The sequence below is a fragment of the Heloderma suspectum genome, chromosome 4 (genome assembly GCF_057233095.1).
Source record: "Heloderma suspectum isolate Gila_16-S chromosome 4, 16-S_ref, whole genome shotgun sequence".
In the NCBI taxonomy this organism is placed as follows: Eukaryota; Metazoa; Chordata; class Lepidosauria; order Squamata; family Helodermatidae; genus Heloderma; species Heloderma suspectum.
In genome coordinates this window covers 249,770,994-249,784,474 of record NC_139461.1, presented here as the reverse complement: position 1 = coordinate 249,784,474, position 13,481 = coordinate 249,770,994, and the positions used below count along the sequence as shown (strand labels likewise).

Genomic DNA, 13,481 nt, shown 5'->3' with positions numbered 1-13,481 from the left:
TATTAACCACTGCACCTCTAAAAATGTATTGCCATTTCTACCATACCTTGAGAATCAAAACAACCCATGAATCAACTCATTTTTGTTTCTCCCTCTGAGATAAGGAAGACCCAATGCCTTTAAAGAGCTTGGAATTCAAATATGTGCATATTAAATCTCTATGGTCTGGGAGACACCCAATAAATCAAAGAGAGATTGAAGGACAAGCACATGAGGGAGGGAGATGGATTAATTTTGTTTATAGAAACAGAGCACATTGCAATGGTAGCAACTGCAAAAGAAGCCAAGCATGTTAAAATGGGAATATTGGTGCAAAGAGAAAAACAAAAAACAGATCATGCTGTTTTTCGGTATCCACCAGCAAGAATAAAGAGTTGTATCCAGTGTTAGTGTGACTTAGAGCAGATACACTGAAATGAATGGGACTTAAGTTAGACTAACACTGGATAAAACCCAAAGTCACAGCTGCATGAGTAGACTCCAGCTCTGTTGTTCTATTGAGAGCCACAACCCAGTATTTCATTGCTCTCTTCTAGAGAATGGTGGCATAGAGATTCTGGGCCATTCAATGACACACTTACCCTTCTACATCATTTCAACTGTTCCAATGTATTCTATGCCTCCCTCAGGTTGGGTATCAAATCAGCAGACGAGCCTACCTTTGTCACCGTTCACCCTGAAGCCATTTGCCCTTCTCTGATTCTTTCTCGCTCCCTTCAGGGCTATTCAGTTGTCTTTCAGTCACCTCTATCCCAAACGAGAAGGTCCTCCATGCGAGACAAGGAATATTTGAGTCATGATTGCAAAGACCTGGGAAACATCCAAGCAGCTCAGCTAGGTGTAAAATCCTTGCTGTTTCCAGGGAAGCAGACCTCTGGCCTTCAGCTGCCGAGAAAACCGAAGAGATCTTTTCCAGGGTCAAAATATAGATGTGCAATTGAACTGCTGCCGAAAAATCACTCTCTGCTCACCATCCCTCCTCCTCCTCTGTGGCTTACATAGAGGCTCATTATCTCAAGCCCACCAAGCCTCCAAGTAGCACAGCAAATGGGAGGACGCACACTGCCACGCATTAACAGCTACTCCCCCCTCCCCCCCCGTTTATTCCTCCCTCTCCTCTCTGTGGATTTCCCTTGTGAATAATGCAGGAGCTGTAGCCCAAAACACACTGCCCACTCTATGCTTCTCTCAGAGTCAGCTGAAAACAGACTCAGCGTGCCAGCCAGGGCCAGTCCCCATGTTCTGCACAGTGCAAACCAGAGACCCTTGTACGATGGCCTTTTTCTGTTGTTCCAAAAGATGCTGTCTCCTTTTGTACCAGTTCCTGTTGATGAAACTAAGCAGTCCTATAGGATAGATAACATGGTGTACAAGCTGAACTGTGGGGGAAAAGGTCTTATTCTCCTATACCTCAGGGCAGCTTCTCAAAAGCAAGCAGAGCTGTATAAGAAAACAAGGCACTTTGGCCACCACCAGGTATATTAACTCAAGTACTATGAATCCCCTACCATGGAAGATCTAGACCAGAAGGTCTAGCCTACCTTTTGGCTGAGATTTAGGGAGCAATCCTACGGCTGCCAGATAGCGGCTAGACGGCCATAGGATATGGTGCTTTCTGGGAACCGACCTCGGAACCTGCACTTCAGAGCTCCGAGGTCAGTTCCCAGAGAACCGACCTCTCCCCACTTCTGCACTCCCTCGGAGGCAGTGCGGAACAGCCCCATCCTCCATGCTCACAAGAGTGCAGAGCAGCTGGAAAGGGGTGTTCTGGGGCAGGGAAAGCACAGCTGTCTGTACGGCACATCCTATGTGTCGTACAGCAGCCTCCTTCCCCACTCCGTGCTCCCGCGGCTAGACAGCCGCAATTGGCTGTCTAGCCGAAAAAGCAGGGCAGGAGGAGCGTGGAGGGAACGATCCCCTCTGTGCTTTTTTTGCCCTCCTTTGGATAGGTGGCTGCCTCCGAGTTTGGAGGCGGCCATCTATCTCGATAGGACTGCGCCCTTAGTTGACTAATTATCCTCAGGCATTTTTGTCTTCTTCTTTGCCTTCCCAGCCCAAGAAACTGGTTTGCTGGATTGGCCAGCAATGAAAGGCTTTCCTATTGGTCTTTGCTAATCTATAGTGTATGCAGCTTCTGCTCATTGCTACTACAGAACCTATCACCCTACACTCTGAACGTCTAACCAGTCCTGCCTTGGGTCTGCTCCTATTCCAGCCCTGTTTATGTCACAAGTGGATTGGAACTGGTGCATCTTTGTGGGATTGGGATCCCAAAAAAGAGGGGGTAATAATCTTTATAGGAATCGATCACAAGGAGCCAATAGTTGATTTTAGATAGACTGATCAAGTCTAGGCAATTTACCAACAGGGGAAAACAAATGTAGCCCAACACTCAGGTAAAGGTTCAAGGTGTAGGTTGCTCTTGAGAGTGGTGGCAGCTGTGACAGCTCACATGCTACCTAATAATTCATCTTTTATATTTCTTTGGTAACGTCAGCTATAGGATGATGCATGAGATCCTGATGGAGGGATAGCCCACGTTACTCTCCATGTGTGACATGCATGAGCTCTCATTTCTGATGTTAGTGAAGTCCAAAAAAAGAAAAAAGCATGGTGCAGTTACACTTCCCATTTACTACTGAAACAGTAATTTCCAAAACAGTACTTAGGGCTGTCTAGTTTCTCAGGGAAACATACCTGCATTCAGCTGACCACGCTAGAAGTTTTTACCGTAGAATGACAGCCACAAAGAAATGCCAACATGGCCTTGGTTTTCTTCCTGTTGGGTTTTTCTCATGGAACCATCCCAATTTTTGTAGTGGCGGAGACTGAGGAGGCTCCAATACCAGATGCTCACATCCTACAGTACTAGGCATATTATAGAAATTCTAATCAAAATCTGGAGAGGAGGGAATAGATTGTTTCATGTCCTCCCTTTTTTGCATGAGAAGAGGCGCAGGGCAGCCTTTACATGGATCAGTCTCTACCATATATTTAAAAATGTACAGCTTTTGTAGGCAATATGGTGAAGAGAAGCTACAGAAGCAGGCAGTGTTGATTCTAAGGTAGCATGAGACCCCTAAAACAGCTTTCAGCATCCCAAATCAAAACTGGTTCCTTCCATTTTTTGGTATACCCTCACTTCCCAGACAATGCAAAACTAGTTTTCTAGCCCCAACCCAGACATGGAGGTATGACCCACAGTACAAGCAGGAGCTCACAGCTTTCCATTGCAAAATGAACTTAACTGTACACCATTGACTCACAGGCTATCAAAATCATTCTAAAGAGTTCCAAAAGAAAATTTCCAAAATCAGTATCACCATAATACCCTTATTGAGCTAAGAGGTATTATGTGATACAGATTTTGGAATTTTTCTTTGGGAATTTTTCTTTTGGGCAACATGACTGTCTCTGGAAAAGACCCTGATGCTGGGAAAGACTGAAGGCAAAAGGAGAAGGGGACGGCAGAGGATGAGATGGCTAGATAGCATCACCGATGCAATGAATATGAACTTGAGCACGCTCCGGGAGAGAGCGCAGGACAGGAAGGCCTGGCGTGCTATGGTCCATGGGGTCACGAAGAGTCGGACACGACTGAACGACTGAACAACAACAAAGCATGTTACAGTTACAGCACAGCTGTAACATTATGCTGGCTCTTTAACTCAAATACACAGGAAATATAGCCCATTATCTTAAACATGTGGTTGATTATGCAGAAGCCTGAACTTGTGTTTCCAAGAGTTTAAAAGAAAAAGATTATAATACATATCAAGTTTTTCAACTAACAACCTGGCCCTATGCATGCTTACTCAGAAGCCAGCCCACTTAATCCAACAGGACTTATTCCCAAATAAGTATGTATAAAAGATTGCAGCTAGAACCTGGTTTTTGTGAACCACATGCACACAACATGATGCTTTCCAAGAGACCTTGGACATCATCACACAGGAAAGGACTCACCAATTTCCTTGCAGTGCCACTCTGCACTGTAGCTGTTCTGCTGAGTCACTTACTGCATTGCTGGCAATGCTGATAAGAGAATATTTTGAGAGGTTTGCTGTGCTCCAGCCCTGGGACATTCTGCCCAGCCAAGCTGGCTAAGTGTTTAACTTGTACAGCATTGCAGAACAGTGAAGGCATTAAGAGACAATGAAAGGATAATTGCTTCACAGCAGGAGCCTTCGTAGCCCAAACAGGACTTCCCCCTGGATATAGTTGGCTGCTTTTCAAAGAGTTAAACATGTGTGCACTGACGCAGGACTAGATGCCAAAGGGGAGAGAGAGAGAGAGAGAGAGATACTGACACTGAAGCTAGGGCAATGATGGGGAAACTCACCCGACTCAATTTGGAATGGGCTGGGTCTTTCCAAGACTAACCATAACCCTGAAAGAGCTCCTCCACCCTTCTTGTCTGCCAATTTCCTTCTTACTCCATCTTTTCAAAAACAGGGCCATATCCAGTGCAACGGTACCACTAATGTAGATGACGTGGGGCTAATGGGAAACAGCTTCTAGTGCAACACGAATAGCACTTGCTGGCAGCAAGACCTATTGGCTTTCCACTAGGGGTCGTTCATGCTAGTGCAATGTGATCACTGGATACTTTCCAGTAACATGTTGTGAGCGGTAGGGAGGAAACCAGGCTGATAAGAGGGCTTGTGTAAGCAGAGGGCACCCCTTATATGTCCAGCTCTCTAATAAAGGGTTCTGTGGATGTTCAAAACTTCTTTTAAGAACAGGATCTCTAGGAATTGATTTTTTAAAATTATTATTCATTCTGGCCAACGAGTCAGGAGGAATTTTTTTAAAAAAACCCTTAACTTCCCAGAGTTCATGTCAGCAGAAACAGTTTAGAAGCAGCCCCCTGATTTAGCATTGGCTGCCATTATTTATTATCTGTCCTTCCCCCACAACTTGCTAAGTTTGTGTTAGTGTGGAAAAGGAGGGGGGAAAGGAGGGAAACTGGCAGATGAGGGGCCTGGTGTTGAACCATTATAAGTCAAGATGAAATCTGGAAGAGGTGAAGACACACTCAATTCAAACCATTTTAAGGAGAAGTTGGGGAAAGGACCAGAGCAATCTTCCCTACCGCACCCATTAAACCTGATGGGCCTTTGGTGCAGGGGTGTGGAAGTTCAGACCCGAGGGCCAAATCTGGCCCTCCTGTGGTCTCAATCCGGAGTTCCCCAGATGGCCAACCCCTTTCCCCTAACCACCAATTGCTTGGTGGTTTCCTGGCTTCTGTGCAGCTTCTCCCCCATTCTAAAAGTTGAAATGCTTCTCCTAAGGCTTCATTCCTGGCAGTAAAAGCTTTACATTACAACATGCTGGACCTTTTTTGTATATTTCTGGCCCCATCCCCTTTGTCTTCAGCCCTGCCCACCATTGCCAAGAGGCCCCTGCAAGCTTTTCCAAAAATGAATTTGGCCATAAGGCTGAAAGAGGTTCCTCAACCCTGCCTTAGTGTGTGTGTGAGTAACAGTGTCTGTTAGTATAAGTAAATGTGTAAGCCAGTTCCTAATGTTGCAGGATGCTTTTGCATAGACACAAAACTGTACCTGAATAAGATTCTGCAGAGAGGAGCACACTTGATTTTTAACCGGAGCAGCCATAAACAGGGAATTCCAGTGATTTTCCGAAAGAAAACTACTTCATTGTATAAGGAATGGAGCATTGTTTCCTTCCCCCTCAAGCCCCAAGACCTGGGATGGCAATAGCAGGAAGTAATTCCTCCTCAGCCATCTCAAAACATAGGTTCTGTGTAGGTGTGAGAACATTCTTTACCTCCTTCTCAGGAATTGTAACTCACTGTCATTTTCAGTTTGGGGTAACCGGAGGAAGGACTAGGTTTGGAAAAATGGCTTGGCCACACCTCTCAATACACTTGAGACAATGACCTCAATGATGGATTGGTGGGCTGAGGATGGGTGGCAGAAGAATGATCAACCCACCACTGAGGGCTTCACCATATGAGGCTAAAATCCTGCATCCTTACCAGGGTTTCTGCTTCCAGAGTCTTTATGGGATTAAGGTTGGCTCCTTTACACGGGTGAACACATGCTTTGTATCAGGGATTTCCTTTCTCGGCAAGTTCTATATGTGTCCTCTTACTGCCACTAGATGGCGCTGTGGTTATAACGCAACTCCATCATTACACACAGCTGATATATCAGATTAATGTTCCCTATCACGTTATCTCCGATCTTTTACAAAGCAGGATAAAGGTAAAAAAGTGCAGGAGACGCCCTGGAAGGTGACGATGTCGTGTAAAGGACCCACAAACTTCTGTGAGTGACCGGTCATGAGCATGCAATAAAAGCCTCATGTAGAAATGCTCTGAAATGGGTGGAACAAGAGGCAGGCTCAGGCCAGCTTGCTTGGGGCAGGAATGCAAACGATAGTGATGAGTGCATCTGGGGAAGGATTGGACCTCTCCAGCCCCCCTCCTCACAAAGTTCATCAAGTTAGTTCTAATGTTTGATTGCAATTACACACAAAAGGCTGATATCACTTTAGTGTAAGCCAGATATATACAACCTGGTGCCCTCCAGATTTGGAGTACAATTCCCATCATCCCTAATGAGCCATGCTGGCTGGGGCTGGTGAGAACTGTACTCCAAAATATCTGGAAGACCACCAGGTTCCCTACTGCTGATGTAAGCAAAGTGTTTGCCCTCCTTCATACATGATAACATACAATGTATGCAGCAAAACAGATGCACTTACATGTGGTAGGAAGCCATGATGAGTGGAGGGCTCTGGCTGGGTGTACCTTCGGCATATACACATAACAGAAAGACACACATACGCATTCACCACATAGTGTGTATGCAGTTTTCTAATACAGAACTGAAAATGGCCTTGTGAAAAGACCCTGTTTCTATTCTTCAAGAAGCATGTATTCTCAGCATTGCTTGTAAACAAAGATTCCACTTTTTAGTGGCAGATATCATACTAAAAACCAGTTTTGTGGCAGCTGATTTAATAACAGGTGCCATTACAGTTAGGAGTAAGGTTTACACACTTGTCAATTGATGGCCTATTTGACCACAATCAAATATTCCACAAAGCCAAGAGTCCCACTGTACAGATGGCTGCTTACTTTTTTAATTCCATCCCATCATGGTGTCATTTGCTAGCAAGAGATGCTTGCAACCTAGCCCTGCAGTGGTCAGGGGCACACTGATAACAAATTTGATTACGAAGATGGCAGTGAAGTGAAACTGATCCTTGAAAAACTGACCTGCTGTCTACTTAGCCCCTTCATGGATCACTGCCTTGTTGCGGTGAAGGGGCTTGTGAAACTCAGTGAAGCCATAAGCTATGCTGTGCAGGGCCACCCAAGATGGACAGGTCATGGCAGAGAGTTCTGACAAAATGTGGTCCACTGGAGAAGGAAATGGCAACCCACTCCAGTATTCTTGCCAAGAAAACCCCATGGAACGTATCACAAGGCTAAAAGAGATGACGCCGGAAGATGAGCCCCTCAGGTCAGAAGGTGTCCAATATACTACTGGGGAAGAGCAGAGGGTATTTCCAAGTAGTGCCAGAAAGATTGAAGTGGCTGGGCCAAAGCCGAAAGGACACTCAGCTGTGGATGTGTCTGGTGGTGAAAGGAAAGTCCAATGCTGTAAGGAATAATATTGTTTAGGAACCTGGAATGTCAGATCAATGAATCAAGGTAAGCTGGAGGTGGTCAAACATGAGATAGCAAGATTGAACATCGACATCTTGGGAATCAGAGAACTAAAATGGACAGGCATGGGCGAATTTAATTCAGGTGACCATCATATCTACTACTGTGGGCAAGAATCCCTTAGAAGAAATGGAGTAGCACTCATAGTCAACAAAAGGGTGGGAAAAGCAGTACTGGGGTACAATCTTAAAAACGACAGAATGATCTCAGTACGAACCCAAGGCAAACCATTCAACATCACAGTAATTCAAGTCTATGCCCCAACCACTGAGGCCAAAGAAGCTGAGGTTGACCGGTTCTATGAAGATCTACAACACCTTCTAGAACTAACACCAAAAAAAGATGTCCTCTTCATCATAGGGGATTGGAATGCTAAAGTAGGAAGTCAAGAAATCACTGGGATAACAGGCAGGCATGGCCTTGGTGTACAAAATGAAGCAGGACAAAAGCTAATAGAGTTTTGCCAAGAGAACACGCTGATCATAGCAAACACTCTTTTCCAACAGCACAAGAGACGACTCTACACATGGACATCACAAAGATGATCAGGGGACTGGAAACAAAGCCCTATGAAGAGAGACTGAAAGAACTGGGCATGTTTAGCCTTGAGAAGAGAAGACTGAGGGGAGATATGATAACACTCTTCAAGTACTTGAAAGGCTGTCAGAGAGAAGAAGGCCAGGATCTCTTCTTGATCATCCCAGAGTGTAGGACACGGAATAATGGGCTCAAGTTACAGGAAGCCAGATTCTGGCTGAACATCAGGAAAAACTTCCTGACTGTAAGAGCAATACGACAATGGAACCAATTACCTGGGGAGGTGGTGGGCTCTCCCACACTGGAGGCCTTCAAGACGAGGCTGGACAGCCATTTGTCAGGGATGCTCTGACTTGGATTCCTGCATTGAGCAGGGGGTTGGACTCGATGGCCTTGTAGGCCCCTTCCAGCCTTACTATTCTATGATTCTATGATTCTATCACCAGATGGTCAATATCGAAATCAGATTGATTATGTCCTTTGCAGCCAAAGAAGGACAAGCTCCATACAGTCAGTAAAAACAAGACCTGGAGATGACTGTGGCTCAGATCATGAGCTTCTTGTTGCAAAATTTTGGCTTAAATTGAAGAACGTAGGGAAAACCACTAAACCATTCAGGTATGACCTCCATCATATCCCTTATGAATATACAGTGGAGGTGAGGAATAGATTTCAGGGATTAGACCTGATAGACAGAGTGCCTGAGGAACTATGGACGGAAGTCCGTAACATTGTTCAGGAGGCAGCAACGAAATCCATCCCAAAGAAAAAGAAATGCAAGAAAGCCAAGTGGCTGTCTGATGAGGCTTTACAAGTAGCTGACGAAAGAAGGGAAGCAAAAAGTAAGGGAGAAAGGGGAAGATATATCCAACTGAATGCAGAGTTCCAGAGAATAGCAAGGAGAGACAAGAAGGCCTTCTTAAATGAACAATGCAAAGAAATCGAGGAAAAATAGAGAGTGAAGTCAAGTGGGCCTTAGGAAGCATTAGTAACAACAAAGCTAGCGGAGATGACAGTATTCCAGCTGAGCTATTTAAAATCCTAAAAGATGATGCTGTTAAAGTGCTGCATTCAATATGCCAACAAATTTGGAACACTCAACAATGGCCGCAAGACTGGAAAAGGTCAGTTTACATTCGAATTCCAAAGAAGGGCAACGCCAAAGAGTGTTCAAACTACCGCACAATTGCGCTCATTTCACATGCCAGCAAGGTGATGCTCAAAATCTTACAAGCTAGGCTTCAACAGTATGCGAACCGAGAACTACCGGAAGTACAAGCTGGGTTTCAAAGAGGCAGAGGAACTAGAGATCAAATCGCCAACATTCGCTGCATCATGGAGAAAGCAAGAGAATTCCAGAAAAACGTCTATTTCTGCTTCATTGACTACGCTAAAGCCTTTGATTGTGTGGATCACAACAAACTGTGGCAAATTCTTAAAGTGATGGGAATACCAGACCACCTTACCTGTCTCCTGAGAAACCTGTACGAGGGTCAAGAAGCAACAGTAAGAACCAGACATGGAACAACCGAGTGGTTCAAAATTGGGAACGGAGTACGACAAGGCTGCATATTGTCACCCTGCTTATTTATATGCAGAGTACATCATGCAAAACGCCGGGTTGGATGCATCAGAGGTCGGAATTAAGATTGCTGGGAGAATTATCAACAACCTCCGATATGCAGACGATACCACCCTAATGGCAGAAAGCGAAGAGGATCTAAAGAGCCTCTTGTTGAGGGTGAAAGAGGAGAGTGCAAAAGCTGGTTTGAAACTCAACATAACAAAAATTAAGATCATGGCATCTGGCCCCATCACTTCCTGGCATATAGAAGGGGAAGAAATGGATGCAGTGACAGATTTTATTTTCTTGGGCTCCAAGATCACTGCAGATGGTGACTGTAGCCATGAAATTATAAGACGCTTGCTCCTTGGGAGGAAAGCTATGGCAAACCTAGACAGCATAGTAAGAAGCAGAGACATCACCTTGCTAACAAAGGTCCGTCTAATCAAAGCTATGGTTTTCCCAGTAGTAATGTATGGCTGTGAGAGCTGGACTATAAGGAAGGCTGAGCGCCGAAGAATTGATGCTTTCGAACTGTGGTGCTGGAGAAGACTCTTATGAGTCCCCTGGACTGCAAGGAGGTCAAATCAGTCAATCCTAAAGGAAATCAACCTGGAGTGCTCATTGGAAGGACAGATACTGAAGCTGAAGCTCCAATATTTTGGCCACCTAATGCGAAGAGAAAACTCCCTGGAAAAGACCCTGATGCTGGGAAAGACTGAAGGCAAAAGGAGAAGGGGACGGCAGAGGATGAGATGGCTAGATAGCATCACTGATGCAATGAATATGAACTTGAGCACCCTCCAGGAGAGAGCGCAGGACAGGAAGGCCTTGCGTACTATGGTCCATGGGGTCACGAAGAGTCGGACACGACTGAACGACTGAACAACTACTTAGCACAACAGTGTTTAAAAATTGTATCTTAAAATAGTTGCTGTTACTTTGTTTTATTTCTGTTTTTATTTTTTAAAATATAATTGTGCAACTGTAAGCTGACTGTGGTGTTCCAGAATAAAAACCGAAAGAGAAATACTATTCAGTGAATTCTTTGTATGTAACATTACCTTTGTTAGAAGTTATAATAATTCATTACATTTTTAAAAGAAAGTTCATTTCATTGTTTCACAGAAACAGTTAACTAATGGTGCAATCCTATGCATGTTTAGACAGGAAAAAAGTCCTACAGTTTGCAGCATTAATGAATGCTGCGAGTAGTACGTCTTTTTCTGTCTAAACATGCATACAGTTCTGCTTTAACTTGGGTTTGTAATTAGCATGAGTATCTTTTTCTAATAAAGTTAATACTTTAAAATACCTAAACTATTATTTGACCAGACCCCCCACCCCACCCCCAAGCCGTAGTTGGGAGTGCACAATGTTTTGTGTGTGCAGTGGAGGCTGATGGCACCAATTTCTTTCTTTATAGTATTTCTTGGCCACCTTTCTGGGCAGAAGCCCTCCCAAGGCAGCTTGTGGCAATGTCACTCCAATGTCAGTGGGGTGGTGAATCCACTCTAGGTTTCTGTCAGAACCAATCAGAACTCTAAAGGAGCTAATTTGGGGATAAGGTTCAGCACTCTGGATTCACCACCCCATGACATTGGAGGCACCAGCCTCCACTGTGTATGCATGAAATAAAAGTGCCACCAAAATTATTTATCTTCAGCAATACCTGCAATTCTCATTAACTCAGAACAGCTACAGAGATTATTACACAGAGCCAATCCTGTTGATCAGGATTATTTGGATGGCCAGTGCCAAAAGCCACACCAGTGACCCTGACTAGAGATTTACAAGAACTTGAAAATTACAGAGCTATCAGCAAGAGAATTTGATGAGTCCAAGAGGATGTAAATATTACTTGCAAGAATTACTTGCACCTGCACAATACCCTCTGGAGTACACATATCTAATCATGTAGTGAAACCCTATACATGCCTACTCCAAAATAAACCCAATCTATAGGATTGCAGCCTTAATCTTAATTTAAGAAACATGATTAGTTACCCCTAAATATCCGGAATTGGTTAGTTGTAGCTACCCCTGTCATCCAATGGAAATCTCCTGCTTGTGACTCCCACATTGCGGCTCATATCTTGCTTTCATTAATATTTTGTTAATATCTCACATTTGTTTAATGTCCACTCTAAATAGGGTGGCCAACTAAAAAAAAAGGACTGAGTTCCTGAACCTTTAATAGTTGTGTAAAAGGGGGAATTTCAGGAGGTGTAGACTGTCATGCAAGATACACTTTCTGAAATAACCTTTCTACGTAATTGTAAATGGTGCAGAAGCCTTCCTTCTTTTTCAACTGGATACCCTAAAACTAACCTGCATTACATCTACTGAAAATGTTGATTTTGTCATGCTCTTAAACCTCCATTCCCCCACAAAACATAAATTCCTTGCTCAAGGCTTCCCATCTCTAAGCCCTGTATTCCATTTTCTGACATAGGTGTTCTCAAATTAATATTTGAGATAAAACTCCCTTGGCCAAGAGCAATCTCTAGTATGCGAACTAAGAGAAATTACTAAGAGTGTGTGCCTGGAACCTTCCACTTTTTTCCATTGCTTGAGGAAGACAGGAAGGAAGACACTGAGAAGCAGAGAGGAATGGAAGACAACCACAGCTTGTGCATAAAGATTGAGGAGACTTAGCGTAGCCAAAAGCCTGAAAAACAAAAAGGCTTTTACCTACTGACCATCAGCAATGACAAGGAAGGAGAAAAACAGCCATCTCCTGTCTTTGCATTGATTTGGAAGAGCTGGGCATTCTCAAATCCTCCTGGCCCAATGACGATGACGCAAGATCAGGGAATAGCTTGGCCTCACCCTTTGCAGCTCCCTGCTTTTCCTCCAGGGAGACTCACCACACTTTGTGAAAAGCATTGCAACAGACTGAAAGGGATTCTTAAAAGAATAATGGCAGATGAGCTTCACAACATATGTTGCATTAAGAACATTAACTGATGTGGTAAATCCCATCCTTTTTGATAACTTGGCCAACTTCTTGCAAAATGGGCTAAGACTCTTTGAACTAAGCAAAGTCCTCCAACTTCGAAACATTAGGGATAGATTTGAGGAAGAGAAACCCAGTATACAGAAGGGACCAGTAGTAGTTTCAAGTTATGCTAGCCATATAATGTATCAGTTTCATGAAATTCAGGGCTTCTTCTTTTCTGAATTTTAACCCTGAGGTCCACTAGCATCTCATGTGTTTTCTTATATTTGGAAAGAAGGTATCAATAAAATAATACATAGTGATACTGCTATGAGTTGATATAGTGGGCCTTGTTGTAGATCTTTGGATGTTTGATGACCCAGGGGTGCACAACAGCTTGCTGGGCTTGGTAGCCAAGCCAAAATGTGTGGTTGCCAGGATTCTGCCTATCCCCTTGTCCTTGATCTCATGCTTCACCTCTGCAGAAGGTCAGGGACAATCCTCTGCTCTCCATCCAATGCTAAGCATCTCAGTAGCCCAGTGCCAAAATGGCAACCCCAACCTTCCTCTCCTGCTCAGAGCTGGAGTGATGTGGGAGCAGGGATCATTTCCATAGTTTCGTTGCACTTTGGGAACAATCCCCACTCCCTCCCCAGCTTGGGGCTGGAAAGAAAGTTTGGGACTCTTCTCATCACGCTCATCAGAGGGTGATGGACACTTGCATGGCCACCAGAATT

General features: G+C 44.2%; 1 protein-coding gene across 1 annotated transcript in view; it reads right to left on the bottom strand.

Annotated features, from left to right (window-relative positions):
- NFASC (neurofascin) overlaps nt 1–4,326 on the bottom strand; it is a 222,563-nt gene extending 218,237 nt beyond the window's left edge. Inside the window, exons 1-3 of the mRNA XM_084853243.1 lie at nt 3,967–4,326; nt 2,698–2,868; nt 660–885 (exon numbers count right to left, since the gene is read on the bottom strand). The gene's annotated coding sequence lies outside the window, so the exon portion shown is untranslated. The remainder of the gene's footprint in view (nt 1–659; nt 886–2,697; nt 2,869–3,966) is intronic.
- Between the last annotated feature and the right edge of the window lie 9,155 nt (nt 4,327–13,481).